This window comes from Musca autumnalis, unplaced genomic scaffold, assembly GCF_047663935.1.
Source record: "Musca autumnalis isolate F117 unplaced genomic scaffold, ASM4766393v1 scaffold_5, whole genome shotgun sequence".
In the NCBI taxonomy this organism is placed as follows: Eukaryota; Metazoa; Arthropoda; class Insecta; order Diptera; family Muscidae; genus Musca; species Musca autumnalis.
Window position 1 is genome coordinate 19,771,194 of NW_027412088.1, and position 15,530 is coordinate 19,786,723.

Here is a 15,530-nt window from a genome sequence, read left to right on the forward strand (position 1 = left end):
AGAAAAAAAGTGTCCTCAGGGACCTGACGACATTTTATCTATAGAAAAAAAGTGTTCTCTGGGACCTGACGACATTTTTTGCTATAGAAAAAAGTGTCCTCATTTTTTGCTGTAGAAAAAAGTGTCCTCAGGGACCTGACGACATTTTTTGCTTGACGACATTTTTTCCTGTAGAAAAAAGTGTCCTCAGGGACCTGCGATAGAAAAAGTGTTATCAGGGATCTGAAGAGTTTTTTCTATGACCTGATGAAAATGAGGAATGTGTCCTCCGTGAGCAAATCTTCTGGTTCCCTATGAGATCTGCTAGTCCTTCATTATCAAATACGAATTTCATCGAAGTTTTTTCTATGACCTGATGAAAATGAGGAATGTGTCCTCCGTGAGCAAATCTTCTGGTTCCCTATGAGATCTGCTAGTCCTTCATTATCAAATACGAATTTCATCGATTTTACAACTTTCATTACAATATATTAAAAATCTATTGTTGTTGCATCCTCTTATCAAAACAAATTTCTAAAAATTTAGATTAATCCGATTAATTCCACTATCTAGCCTTCAATGTAAAACGCTTGTGTTTTTCTAATAGTTTTCACAATTTGGAAAAGAGATTTAGCCGGCGACTAATGAATGTTTATTACATTGCATAATATGTGTTGACCTGTTGGCTTCAATTAACCTGCTTGTAGCACTGTTGCAAGTTCATTATCGGACAAAAGAAAGTTGCGCTCAATAACAAGCATTTTAACGAACAAACCGAACATAGAGCCTATAAATCAAGCTCAAGGAATTAACTTTTCGAGTGGTCATTATGCAAAACATATCATTAAGAACCACTTAAAAGACAAGTCTGGATGATGATGGCAATGGTGATGACGATGATGCTGGAGAAAAACGAAGGAAAATAAAAATACCAAAAGACCAGGCAGACCATAGCTGGATAAGTTGCCACAGCAGCAGATGAAACCAATTCACGCTAAACAAAAACAACATCAACAGCTCACGCATAAATCGACCAAAACGACGTAAAGAATGTGGTGCAATTTTGTAAGCGGAAATTGAATTTGCAAGGGTACCAACTTTATCATTTTGACTTAACGAAAAAAACATGGCAATGAATATAAATTTGCCATTACGCATATTGACGGGCCTCATGGATGGACACGCGGACGGACAGACGAAGTGGAACGAACGCCTGACATGAGCGACTACGACTAAGTTGGTAAATGTGGCCAGTTATGCGGCTGAATGGATTTATGGCCATCGAAGCAACAACGAACGGCAGGATGACCGACCACATTTGGTTATGCTTAGTTAAACATGGAGGATGACGACAACGACCGCATCGGCACAGGCACAGACAATTTACATTGCCTTACATCCTTGGTGCTACGCACCGAACATGATGTTCAACTTAAGACTTAATTAATAAATTTATAAAATAAAACTTAAAACCGAAATCCCCAAATAACAAACAGCTACAACGAAAAGAAGAAAATGCCAGATCCATAGCTAGTGAGAAACAATCTGTGTAAATTTCTCACGGGAAAATATAAATCAATAAGTCAATAGGAATTTTACGTTAGAGACTTCTGCAGAGGTTGGAAAAATCATTAAATGCTATTGGAAATCTTAAAGATTACATCGTTTATATCCCATTGACAAATGGACAGACATCCTGTCTTCATGCATGCAAATATCCTGGAATCAGAAAGACAACGACGACGACAATACAGAGAGGGAGAGAGAGAGCGACTGCAAGTGTGACGGGGATTTTGGCCAATATGTTTTTCAGCACTAATTGCAAATTGATTTTAATAAATTTCAATTAACTTTGACTGCCTGCCGCCAAACATTGACAGGCGACAACAATTTTTTCGTCCCCAGTTAGCTCCGGTGGTGGACAAGTCAGTAGTGTTTGTCCATAAAAATGAAATGAATATGCCATGACAAATAACATCAAACTGTAGGATGTTCTTTGGGAGAAAAATTAATTTGTGGGAACATGGTGGGAACTGGAGTAGTGCGAATTTTCAAATTCAATGTAGGTACTGTGGTGATAAAAATGTTATAGCAAAAATATATTCATTGTCTGAAAATCTACAAGTAAACAATACATCTAAATACTCCTAGTCTATGAATGTACAAAAATAACAACAGGAGTGGAGGAGCTACATATATATCCAAAAAGGATTTTCGTAGGTGACATAACAAAAAAAAAAAAAAATAAATAAAAGTAATGAAATCCATATTTAATATTTCGAATTTTATGTTTGATATTTTATACTTTATATTTTAAATTTTATATTTTTTATATTTATTATATATTTTATATTTTACATTTTGTTTTTTATTGTCCCTGTGGACACTTTTTTCTATAAAAAAATTTCGTCAGGTCCCTGAGGACACTTTTTTCTTTAAAAACAATTTCGTCAGGTCCCTGAGGACACTTTTTTCTATAGAAAAAATGTCGTCAGGTCCCTGAGGACGACACTTTTTTCTATAGAAAAAATGTCGTCAGGTCCCTGAGGACGACACTTTTTTCTATAGAAAAAATGTCGTCAGGTCCCTGAGGACGACACTTTTTTCTATAGAAAAAATGTGGTCAGGTCCCTGAGCACACTTTTTTCTATAGAAAAAATGTGGTCAGGTCCCTGAGCACACTTTTTTCTATAGAAAAAATGTGGTCAGGTCCCTGAGCACACTTTTTTCTATAGAAAAAATGTGGTCAGGTCCCTGAGCACACTTTTTTCTATAGAAAAAATGTGGTCAGGTCCCTGAGCACACTTTTTTCTATAGAAAAAATGTGGTCAGGTCCCTGAGCACACTTTTTTCTATAGAAAAAATGTGGTCAGGTCCCTGAGCACACTTTTTTCTATAGAAAAAATGTGGTCAGGTCCCTGAGCACACTTTTTTCTATAGAAAAAATGTGGTCAGGTCCCTGAGCACACTTTTTTCTATAGAAAAAATGTGGTCAGGTCCCTGAGCACACTTTTTTCTATAGAAAAAATGTGGTCAGGTCCCTGAGCACACTTTTTTCTATAGAAAAAATGTGGTCAGGTCCCTGAGCACACTTTTTTCTATAGAAAAAATGTGGTCAGGTCCCTGAGGACACTTTTTTCTATAGAAAAAATTTCGTCAGGTCCCTGAGGACACTTTTTTCTATAGAAAAACTTTCGTCAGGTCCCTGAGGACACTTTTTTCTATAGAAAAAATTTCGTCAGGTCCCTGAGGACACTTTTTTTCTATAGAAAAAATGTGGTCAGGTCCCTGAGGACACTTTTTTCGATAGAAAAAATGTCGTCAGGTCCCTGAGGACACTTTTTTCTATAGAAAAAAATTTCGTCAGTTTCCTGAGGACACTTTTTTCTATAGAAAAAAATTTCGTCAGTTTCCTGAGGACACTTTTTTTCTTTAGAAAAAAAATTTCGTCAGTTTCCTGAGGACACTTTTTTCTATAGAAAAAAATTTCGTCAGTTTCCTGAGGACACTTTTTTCTATAGAAAAAATTTCGTCAGTTTCCTGAGGACACTTTTTTCTATAGAAAAAAATTTCGTCAGTTTCCTGAGGACACTTTTTTCTATAGAAAAAAATTTCGTCAGTTTCCTGAGGACACTTTTTTCTATAGAAAAAAATTTCGTCAGTTTCCTGAGGACACTTTTTTCTATAGAAAAAAATTTCGTCAGTTTCCTGAGGACACTTTTTTCTATAGAAAAAAAATTCGTCAGGTCCCTGAGGACACTTTTTTGCTATAGAAAAAATTTCGTCAGGTCCCTGAGGACACTTTTTTGCTATAGAAAAAATGTCGTCAGGTCCCTGAGGACACTTTTTTGCTATAGAAAAAATGTCGTCAGGTCCCTGAGGACACTTTTTTGCTATAACAAAAAATGTCGTCAGGTCCCAGAGGACACTTTTTTCTATAGCAAAAAATGTCGTCAGGTACCTGAGGACACTTTTTTGCTATAGAAAAAATGTCGTCAGGTCTCTGAGGACACTTTTTTCTATAGAAAAAATGTCGTCAGGTCCCTGAGGACACTTTTTTCTTGTATCGAAAAAATTCTTCAGCTCCATAGGAACACATTTGTTTATAGATTAACAATGTTGTTTTTACCCTTTTATAGCAACCTTCATTAGCCGACCTTTTATGACATCCATCTGGGCTATCAACGTTAATTGACATCACTTCCACCCACCTTTTGTCAAAATGTGAATTGAATATTTCAAATTAATGACACCATGGGAATCGCTGATAAAAATTTGAAATGAAAAATTCATTACCTCCTATTAAGCGAAAATCACCTCAAATTGACAGACTTTTGAAAAGCCATGCGAATACACAATTCACATGACTTTTGTCTGTTTTGTCCATCACATTATCTGCACACAAAGATCTTGAAGAATAAATTCAAACACTGCTGGAAAGAATCAATAGATGAGTAGAGAAGAAGCAGGAGGAGGAGGAGGGGGAGGGCTATGGCTAACCCATTCCAAAAAAAAGAACTGAAATCAATTGCATTTGATTTGTTTGGTGCAGTGACACCTTAACAATGGCATTAATAATGTTTTGGCTCTAAGACCAAAACCAATCGAACATAAATTGGCCAAATGGATGGATATGTGGATGGTTGGTTGGCTCGTTCGTTCGGTCGTTCGCTGTTTAGTAGTGGGCTCTTTGTACCCACTAACAATGGATCAGACAGCAATCCGTAATGTACTCACATTTAAGTGAAATACATTAAAAGCCTGGCAAGCCGACATAAAATCACAAAACCATTGTCAACTGGACGACCGATGATCGACGCATGCAGTGATGGATTACATGAGTTTAGCCAGATCAGTAACAAGATCACGTCGTTCAAAAAAAAAGAATTGAATTGAAGTTGTTGTGTGAGGAGCGTTAATGGTGTTTCAATGGAAGAAAATGGGCGGTTGGGGTAGAGAAGAGGTTGACTATCAAAAGGGGTGTGTAGGCCTCCTTCTGTTAGTTTTATTCCTGACTTTTGCTATTTTGATAGAAAAAAGAATGTTCCATAACACGCCGACTACATTTTAATGCAATTATTACATTGAACGTTAAACAGACATGGGTGTTACAAAGGCAAATCATAGGGTTGTGGAATAGGAGTTTAGTTGAGGATGTTTGCTTGGGAGTAAAAGTTATCATAAGATGACATTAAATAATAAAAACTTCCTTAGCTGGCCCATTACAGAACATTTGTTCCATAGACCGAACTAAGAAAAGATCTCCAATTCTCTCTGTTTAGTGCTTCGCTTTCTGGAATACCGCGCCTTGTCATCTTTTCATCCACTTGTTTGCGCCATCTATTCTTTGGCCTGCCAATTCTGCGTGCACCGCCATGTGGCTCGTATTTATACGCTTTTTTAGCGGGTTCATCATCGCTCATTCTTATTATATGGCCTAGCGAACGCAATCGCTGCATCTCGATACGTTTATCTATACTGATGTCGTTCTATAGCAGATACAGCTCGTGGTTCATACGACATCGATATTCACCGTCAACGCAGATTGGTCCGTAGATCTTTCGAAGAATTTTTCTTTCATACACGCCAAGTACTGCCTTATCTGCTTGCGCAAGTACCCAGGTTTCGGAACCATACATTAGCACGGGTAGTATCAGTGTTTTGTAAAGCGTTATTATACCCTACACCACTATGTGGGGAGGGTATTATAAGTTGGTTTTGGCCAAAAAGTTTGTAACGCATCGAAATAATGGTCGTAGACCCATACTTATATATACCAAAATGAATGTCTCGACGAGCTGAGTCGATCTGGCTATGTGTGTCCGTCCGTCAGTCCGTCCGTCTGTCCATCTAAACCTTGTAATCACGCTACAGGTCGCAATTTTGATCGGATCGTCACCAAATTTTGGGTTTTAATGAGGGTCACGGAGGGGAAGAAGCCTATTGATTTTGGTGATGGTCGGATAATATTACAGCTTTAGTTGGGGATCTTCCAAAAGCAAAGCCTGACTATGAAAGAAGTATATCCCACCTTTACAATGATTCAAAGCGGGTTGGCGTAGGTGGCTAAATAACGGAGATATAGCAATAGTCGGTAATACATCCCATTTTTCAATTATTTTCAAAATCGCGCTACAGGTCGCAATTTCGATCGGATCGTCACGAAATCTTGGGAGTTAATGGGGGTCCCACAGAGGAAGAAGCCTATTGATTTTGATGATGGTCGGATAATAATCAGGGATCGAAATGGGCAATAACTTATTTTGAGAAAAGGTCAACGTTTTAGTTCAAAGCCAATAGCTCTGTTTCTTTAAGAGGTATATCAAAAGCAAAACCTGGCGAGGAAAGTAGTAAATATCACCTTTACAACGATGTACAGTAGGCTGTCGTAGGTGGTCAAACAACAGAGATATCGCAATAGTCGGTAATGCATCCCATTTTCCGATTTTTTTGTAATCACGCTACAGGACGCAATTTTGATCGGATGGTCACGAATTTTTTGGGAGTTGATGCGAGTCCCACAGAGGAAGAAGCCTATTAAGTTTAATGATGGTCGGATAATATTTAGGAGTCGGAATAAGCAATAAGCTTATGTGGAGAAAAGTCAACCTATTTTTCTTATGCGAATATATCCGCTTCTGGTAGGAGCATTCCAAAAAGAAAACCCGCCAATGGTAGAAGAAAAGATATCCTTTATATTGATGCAAAGTATGCTGGCGTAAGTGAGCAAACAGCCGAGATATCGCAAAAGTCAGTAATATATCAATTTTTTTCTTCATTTTTTGTATTCACGCTACCGGTTTTCTAGATTTTGGGGGTAGAAGCGGGCCCTACAGAGGAAGAAGCCTATTGATTGTAATGATAGTCGGGTAATATTTAGGGGGTCGGAATGGGGAAAAACTCCTGTGGAGACAAATTCAAAGTTTTATTCTTTGTGAATATATCGGCTTCTAGTTGGGGTATTCCAACGGCAAAGCCTGTCAATAGAAGAAGAAAATATTACCTTTAAATTGGTGTAAAGTAGGTTGGCGAATTTTGATCGGATGGTCACGAAATTTTGGTTGCATATGGAGGTCCCGAGAGAAAGAGGCATATTATGTTTGATGGTATTCGGATTATATTCCCTAAAAGAAATGTTTACCAGTGAAAAGATTATGCACAGGGGTAGTGGTGTAGGGTAACACATGGTCGGCCCCGTCCCCACTATAGCCTTTGCTCACTTGTTTTTGTTTGACGAGTTGTGGCTTTGTTTTTAAAGTGCTTACTTAAGCCAAAGTAGCATCTGTTGGCCAATACAATTCTTCTTTTTATTTCACAACTGATGTCGTTTGTAGTGTTTACGGCGGTGCCAAGGTATACCAAGTCTTTTACTACCTCAAAATTATAGGAACCAACTTCAACAGTTAGTCCGATCTCAATGGACGCATTGCGCGTCGACAACATCAGCTTGGTCTTCTCGCCGTTTACCGCCAGACCCACTTTAGCAGATTCTCCTTCGACCTTCATAAAGGTATCGGTTACTTCCTTTACTGATCGTCCCATGATGTCTATATCATCAGCATAAGCAAGTGGCTATTGGTGTAGACTGTGCCACTTCTTTTGAAGTTTGACTCTCGTATAACCTTTGCTAGCAGGATGTTGAAAAGATCACACGAAAGGCTATTTCCTTGCCTGAAATCTCTTTTGGTACAAAACTCTTCGGAGAGGTTCTTTCCTATTTTAACTGAAGATCTTGTGCCAGTTAGAGTCATTTTACAAAGCCGAATGAGCTTTGCGGGGATAACAAATTCAGACATGGCTTGGAATACTGTTGAACGTAGTGGGCTGTCGAAGGCTACTTTATAATCGACAAAAAGGTGGTAGGTGTCGATCTCCATCTCTTGGGTCTTCTCCAGGATTTGCCGCAGGGTAAATATCTGGTCAGTGGACTTGCCAGGTCTAAAGCCGCATTGGTATGGTCCAATTATCTCGTTGACCATAGGCTTTAGTCGTTCGCACAATATCCCTGACACGATCTTGTAGGCAATAGGGAGTAGACTTATGCCCCTATAGTTAGAGCATACAGTCTTATCTCCCTTCTTGTGGACGGGGCACAGGATACTCAGGTTCCAATCGTCGGGTACTCGTTCTTCCTGCCAGATGGTGCTAACTAGCTGATGAATACACCTTATCAGCGTGTCGCCTCCGGTTTTGAACAGCTCGGCTGGCAAGCCGGGTGGTATACATTCAATATCATCTTCTGGGATTGGATCTGTGGTATCATCGTCTTCGCTACTATTGGATACCAGCAGATTGGAGAAATGTTCCTTCCATATCCTCAGCACACTATCTGTATCAGTTACCAGATTACCTTGCTGGTCTCTACAGGAGGATGTGCCTGTACCAAAGCCATATGTTTGATGTTTCACTCTTTGGTAAAATTTTCGGACATCATTCTGGCTCCTGTACATCTCGATTTTTTCACACTCCCGCATTTCCATTTATCTCTTTTTCTTGCGGAAAAGACGTTTGTCTTCTCTCCTTTTCTCCCGATATCTCTCTCGTGCTCTACGCGTTGCTTCTGATTGTAAAGTAGCCCTATATGCCGCATTTTTCTCTTCGGTAGCAGCACGACACTCCTGGTCATACCATGGATTCCTTGGTGGAGATCCCTGGTATCCAAGTACTGATATTGCGGCTGTTTGCATGGAGTGGGAAATATTTTGCCATTGCCCTGATATGTTATCGGGAAGAGGAGTGCTTTGATTAAACAGTTGGGCCAGTTGAGTGGAATATGCTGTGGCTATCTACTGTGTTTGCAGCCTATCTATGTCCAACTTCCGTGTTGTCTGTTCGTGCTTTATTTTCAACGTTTAGACGGGTACGTACCATTACTGCAACAAGGTAGTGGTCCGAATCAATGTTTGCGCCTCGGAACGATCGTACATCCAACACGCTCGATGAATGTCTTCCATCTATCACAACGTGATCAATTTGATTACTTGTTCTTTGATCTGGAGACAGCCAGGTGCCGTTATGAATATCGAGATGATTAAATCTGGTACTGTTAACTACCATGTTTTTTGCAGCTGCAAAGTCTATCAGCCTCATACCATTGTCAGATGTTTCACTGTGGAGACTGAATTTCCCGATTGTTGGGCCAAAGATTGGCATTAAAATCGCCTAGTATAATTTTAATGTCATGGGCAGGGCAACGGTCAGAAGTTTCTTCTAAGCGCTCGTAAAAGATATCTTTGGTGTGTTGTTGTTGTTGTAACAGTGTTTTATTATTATGTTTGTATGTTCGTTCTCCTGTTCAATCTGTCTCTGGGTATATCTCCATTTCCAGGAAGTTGGCTTCTTCGATGGGATGTAACCACAGATCCACTGGAGTCAGATGAGTAGGCTTGGCGGGGCAGTTGAATAGGTGCTTAGTATCGTGCGGGCCCATGCCGCATACTGGGCAGATGTCTTACACGGTGCGATCGATTCCCGCCCAATATGAATTTAGGCGACTGCAATATCCCGAGCGTAATTGAGCCAAAACTACTCTGGTTTGTCGTGGCAGCTGACGCTCTTCAGCTGCTATAGATGGGGGATGTGCTCCGATGACTGCATTCACACAATAAATGCTTATGGTCTTAGCAACTGTGTCCGTGTGAATGCTGTTCAAACCTGCCTGATATGCCTGTTGATCTAGAGGTTCTCTCCTATATTGTTGGACCGTCGTCTCTAGAGCATGAATATCCTTCTTGATATGCCTGGGTGTATCGGTGGCCAGCAGATGGTGATTGGGATGGCTCTCACGGTAACACCCGAGCAAGTACTGCAACGATATGTTGCCGTACTGGAAGAATCTTTGCCTCCTCATGTAGATGGTCCACTGTAGATTTGAGGAGGCACCCTGCTGCTGTTCTCAGGTCGGCGTTCTAACAAATTTGAATCTTATCCCACTGCGTGTCACATAAATTCGGGGACCAAACTGGTGCCGCAAAGCTTACCACAGACCGACCTATCGCTGTATACGTGGTCAACAAGGTTTCTTTATCTGCACCCCAAGTGCTGCCGGCTAGGGACTTGAGGACCTTGATCCTACATTTCAGTTTATCGCAGATAGCTGCGGCATGCGCGGACGACGCGAAAGTGGTGTCGAATGTGACCCCTAGAATTTTGGGGCAGTTTGTGGTCGGAATTCTGCTACTATCGACCCTGATATTCAACTCTCTTCTATACTGCGCCGTCCATGTGGTGAAAAGGGTGGCCATCGATTTAGTGGCGGATATCTGCATATTCCTCGCGTGGAAAAAGGTGGTAAGATCGGTTAAATAGGAGTTCAGTCTATCACACATGTCATCAGGGTAGGTACCTGACCCCAGTATTGTGCAATCATCCGCACACGTTACGATCTCAATGCCGTCTGGAGGGTGCGGAATAGAGGAAAGGTAGAGGTTAAACAGTTCCGGAGATATCACCCCTCCTTGGGGAATTCCCTGTTTCACTCTACGGGGCTTGGATTTCTTGTTCCTGAATTCCACATACGACTGGCGACCACACATATAGTTGATTATCCAACGTTTCAGACTTGGCCGGAGGGTTGTCTGCTCGATGTCCAAGAACAGCGTGGAGTGCTTGACAGTATCAAAGGCTTTTGACAAGTCAAGCGCCACCATCACTGTTCTATCACACGGCCGCTCCTGGTTGAGTCCTAATGCTGGGGAGGACTAAGGCCTCAACGGTCTTCGCTACAGGTGACAAAAGCGAAATCGGCCTGTACGATTCACCTTTGCTGGCATCCTTGCCTGGCTTCAGTAGCGGGACCACCCTGCCCATTTTCCAGACTTCGGGAACAATAAAGGTGGCTAGCGATAGGTTGAGAACTTTAGTGAGATACTCCACTCCCGGCTCATCCAGCTGTTTCAACATTACCATGGAAATTCCGTCAGGGCCCAACGCTTTGGATGATTTAGCGTTCCTGATGGCATTCGCAACATCATCCATTGTAAACTGTGGTGGTTCATCCTCGGCAGTAAGAGATCTAATGCGACGTAACACTCTTCTCTTCGCCCTGTCACTCTCGGGGTGCTCGACAAACAGTCGATTGAAGTAACTTGCACACCTCTTCGGGTCAGTCAACGTAACGTCGCCAAACGTGACTGAGGTCCTGTCATCCCTCCTTCCGGGGTTCGAGAGTGACTTAACCGTTGTCCACAATTTACTTATACCGGCTCCAATGTTGCAACTCTTCAGATGATTTAACCACTTGTTCCGCTTATGTTCGCCGACCAGCCTGTTAACTTCTAGTGTCAGCTCCCTGACTCTGGGGTCGTCGGGGTTGGTTCGACGAAGCTCATCACGCTCGTTTGCCAATCCCGTCGCATCTGCTGGGAAATTTGGTCTTACTTCGGGTATTCGACCAGCAGGTATATGGCGAGCGGCTGCAGCGTTGATGATGTCTCGGAATGTCCTTTCTGCTACATGTGTTTGTATTTGTTTCGTTTTGGCCTGTTCGTCCTTGTCTTCAGTGGGAGCATGAGCGCAAATAAAGCTGATGTTGAAAAATTTTGCTTTTAATCGAATTGCAGCGAGGCTTTCATTCACTAGGGTGAAGCTGGATACCAGATGTTTTAGTCTCCGACTAACTACAAATCCGCAACCAAACTCATGCTTAGTGTCATGGCAGCTATAGTACAGTGCGACACCTTTAGGTGTTGTGACGCCTTTCCCGTTCCATCGAATTTTCTGTATGGCAGTAATATCGGCCTTGTACTTTTCAAGTACGTCAGCCAATGCGAAGACTGCATCTTCTCTATAAAGAGTGCTAATATTCCAGGTGCAGATTCGCAGATCATGGTCCTTAAAACGTTTGCGGGGTTCGTCAACTTTAGAGGGGTTTTTTATACCCTCCACCATAGTATGGATATATTAAGTTTGTCATTCCGTTTGTAACACATCGAACTGATCATTTGCGACCCTATAAAGTATATATGAAGAAAAGACAAAATTTTTTAGTTTTCCATAAAAAAAAAATTAAAAATTTTTTTTTAAGCTACATGAATGATTTTTGGTTCATAGATTGGGAAAAAAATCCCATTCTTAAATCTGTTCGAGATACTAATTTTGGTTGTTGCGCGCAAAAGTTATGGCGGGTTCAATTCTGATAAAAAGAAAAAAATCTTTAAAAGACTCTAATCATTATATTGAGAAACTCTCTTAATTAGAGGCTCCCTACATACTATATGGTTACTGAGGTCCCATAACTTTAGTGAAAAAGTTGTAAATTTTCGCGGAAATTTGGAAAGTATTCAAAACAATTGGTAGTTTACAACTTGTTCTAATAAAATTCAAGCTGTTTATGCATTTGAAAAATATATAAAAAATATGTACGTAATCTAAACATCGCGAAGATTAAAATGAAACCAAAACTATACAAATACCTTTAGCGGTTGGCATATTATAGCAAAAAACAAAAAAAATATATTACGGAAATTTATAAAATTTTTGTAAGAGAAAATATTTATTAAAATTTATTTTGTGAGTTAGTTGAACAAAATTTAAGAAAAATAGGTAGGAGTTTTTCTTCTATTTTAGTTAAATTTCACGCAATAAATCACATTTTTTATTCTAATCACTTCTCGAAAACACGCTAACATCTACCAGAAGATATGGATATCTTTCAAATAAATGTTGGGTTCCTTTAAATGGGGTATAATCTTGAAATAAAATTGTATCGGGTAATGTTCATTTTGAAATGCCTGTAAATCGCGAAATCCTCAAAATCACTTGATGCGCATGCGGTTTACCAATACAGCGAATTCTTCTCTTTTAATTTGTACACATTTGCCAGGATTTACTTTGGCCGCTAAGATGTAGCATCGTCTGCAGTTTAGTGTGCAACAAACTGTATTACGCTTATATTTTGCACAAAGTGCATACACTTTTTATGCGCATCCGATTTCACTATCAACCGTGAAAAAATACATCGATCGAATCCTATTTCGATCAAATCCATCAAGAACCGTGGATGTAGCATCACACACTATTTTTGGGATAAATCGGATACAGCTCACATGCCACTAAATTTTTTAAACCGCTGTTTTCCCAAAACCGCGAATGATGTGTCAGTTTTTTCATTGACAAGAAAAAGATCCACAGAAAATTCGACTAAATCCGCGATATTTTCAAAAACATTTTTCGCACATTTTTCGGTTTTTGCAGTTGCTGTTTTCGCCGTTCTAGGGGATGGATTTTCACGATCTATGATTTATATGATCCGGACCGCCGAAAAACTAAAATATCGCGGGGTACCAGCACACTCAAAAGGATATTGTAAATACTGTACCCAAAAAATAGGTTTTTTAGAAAAAATATCGCACTAAATTTTGGCCTTTGGCAGTAGATTACTCTGCTGCTGTGTGGGCTACATACTTAATATACATATCAGATTATGCGAAATCGCGAGTTCTTAAGTCCTATAATTGGTTTTTCGAAATATCCGAATGCGCGTCCCAGTTACATAAAAAATACAAAAAACACCTGAAATCCGGCTTCAAAATGTCAGCATCCATAAAAGGTAGATGCAGTGGAAATTTTGGAAAGTGATACATTAGAAGTGTAATCTTCATTTTGTGGTCTAAAACTTTTACTTTGGACAGATGTCCGTCATTTGAACGGTTTAATCATAAATCGAATAGCAATCTAAAAAACCTGTTTAGATTCAAAGCGTTTTTACCTATGGTTTTTCCTTTACGCGGTCGTAACTACCACGTAAATTATTTTTTTTTGCAAAATTTTTGAGCTTTGTACAAAAACATCTAAATTAATCCAGCAATAGTCATAGTTACTGGTAAACTACAATAGTTCGCGTATTATAATAGTGCAAACCTTGGCTTCATGGAAACTAAAAAATTTTGACTTTTCCTCATATATTCTTGATATGATAAAATTGTAAGACGATCTAGCCATGTCCGTCTGTCCGTCTGTTGTCATCACTCTAGCGTCCGTAATAATTGAGATAAAGTGCTGAAATTTTGCACCCGTGAGTATTTTTTTCCATAGGCAGGTCAAGTTCGAAGATGGGCTATATCGGTCCACTCTTTGCTATAGCCCCCATCTAACGGTACCTCCGGATTTGAGGTGTTTTGACGTTCTTCGCCACATTTGCAGACCGAATTAGCTATAATTTGGCATTTAGGCTTTCTAGTGATCAACAAACTTATATCCCAAAGAATATGGGCATAGGTCCATGTTTTGGTATAGTCCCCATATAACGGTACCTCCCGATTTTCGGTATTTTGAGAATTCTAGCCACAATTTTTAACCGAACTATCTGCAATTTGACATTTGAGGTTCTCAGTGGTCATAAAACATCTCCACGAAACATCGTCAACATAGGTCCATGTTTTGGTATAGACCCCATATATCGGTACCTCCCGATTTTTGGTATTTTGAGAATTTTAGCTACAATTTTTAACTGAACTAGCTGTAATTTGACATTTGAAGTTTTCAGTGGTCATAAAACATCTCCAACGAAACATCGTCAACATAGGTCCATGTTTTGGTACAGCCCCCATATAACGGTATGTCCCGATTTTCGGTATTTTGAGAATTTTAGCTTCAATTTTTAACCGAACCAGCTGTAATGATCGGTATTTTGAGAATTTTAGCTACAATTTTGTCTATTCAAAAATAATCGTCAATATAGGTCCATGTTTTGGTATATCCCCCCATACTGTACCTCCCGATTTTCGGGAATTTTTAGTGGTCACGAAATTTCTTTACTAAAATTCGTCAACATGGGTCCATTTTTGAGAATCTACATTGTTTTGATGAAACTACCGTCAGTTTGACTCTAAAAGTTCCCTGCAGCTATAAAACGTTTCCGCCAAAAAATTTAAAGATAGGTTGACTCTTTGATATAGCCCTGAAGGTGGTACCTTTCACCTAGCTGATCACATTTTTTACATTAGATTAGATAACACTGTGCAACAAAATGGAGGTGAAAGTCTGGGGCACGGAAAATTCCTCTTGGGGAAGGTGAGTATATTATGAACCCCGAAGGACAGATCCGCCGTGAGTCGAACTTCCGCTTTATGGCGTGATGAAATTTTTGTTAGAGACCCTGTGGGCCATCAGGAATTAGGGTTATATCTTTGTTCACTGTTGCTTAAGTGCTCTACAAAAACAACAAACAAAGATATAATATAATAAACTATTTTATGGTGGAGGGTATAAAAAGTTCGGCCCGGCCGAACTTAACGACTTTTTACTTGTTTTCTTTTCTTTCGTTTTTTCATAGTAGGCTGTTTTTTCTAGGGGAGGGTTACTAACCCGACGCCCAAACCCTAGTTTTTAACGTTCTTATGGGTGAACGCGTGGCACATGTTAGCTCACTACCTTTAACGGGTGTTAAAGGCAGTTCCCCAGGTGACACCACGGGGAGGTCAGTGTCCACTTGAGATGAAAGAGGGACCAAGATAAATCCTGGGCTTTGCCATGTTAAAACCGGTCAGGACCGTTCCTTGGTATCTTCCATCCCCTACTTCCAGTTTTCCCACTGTCTTTAAATAAAAGTT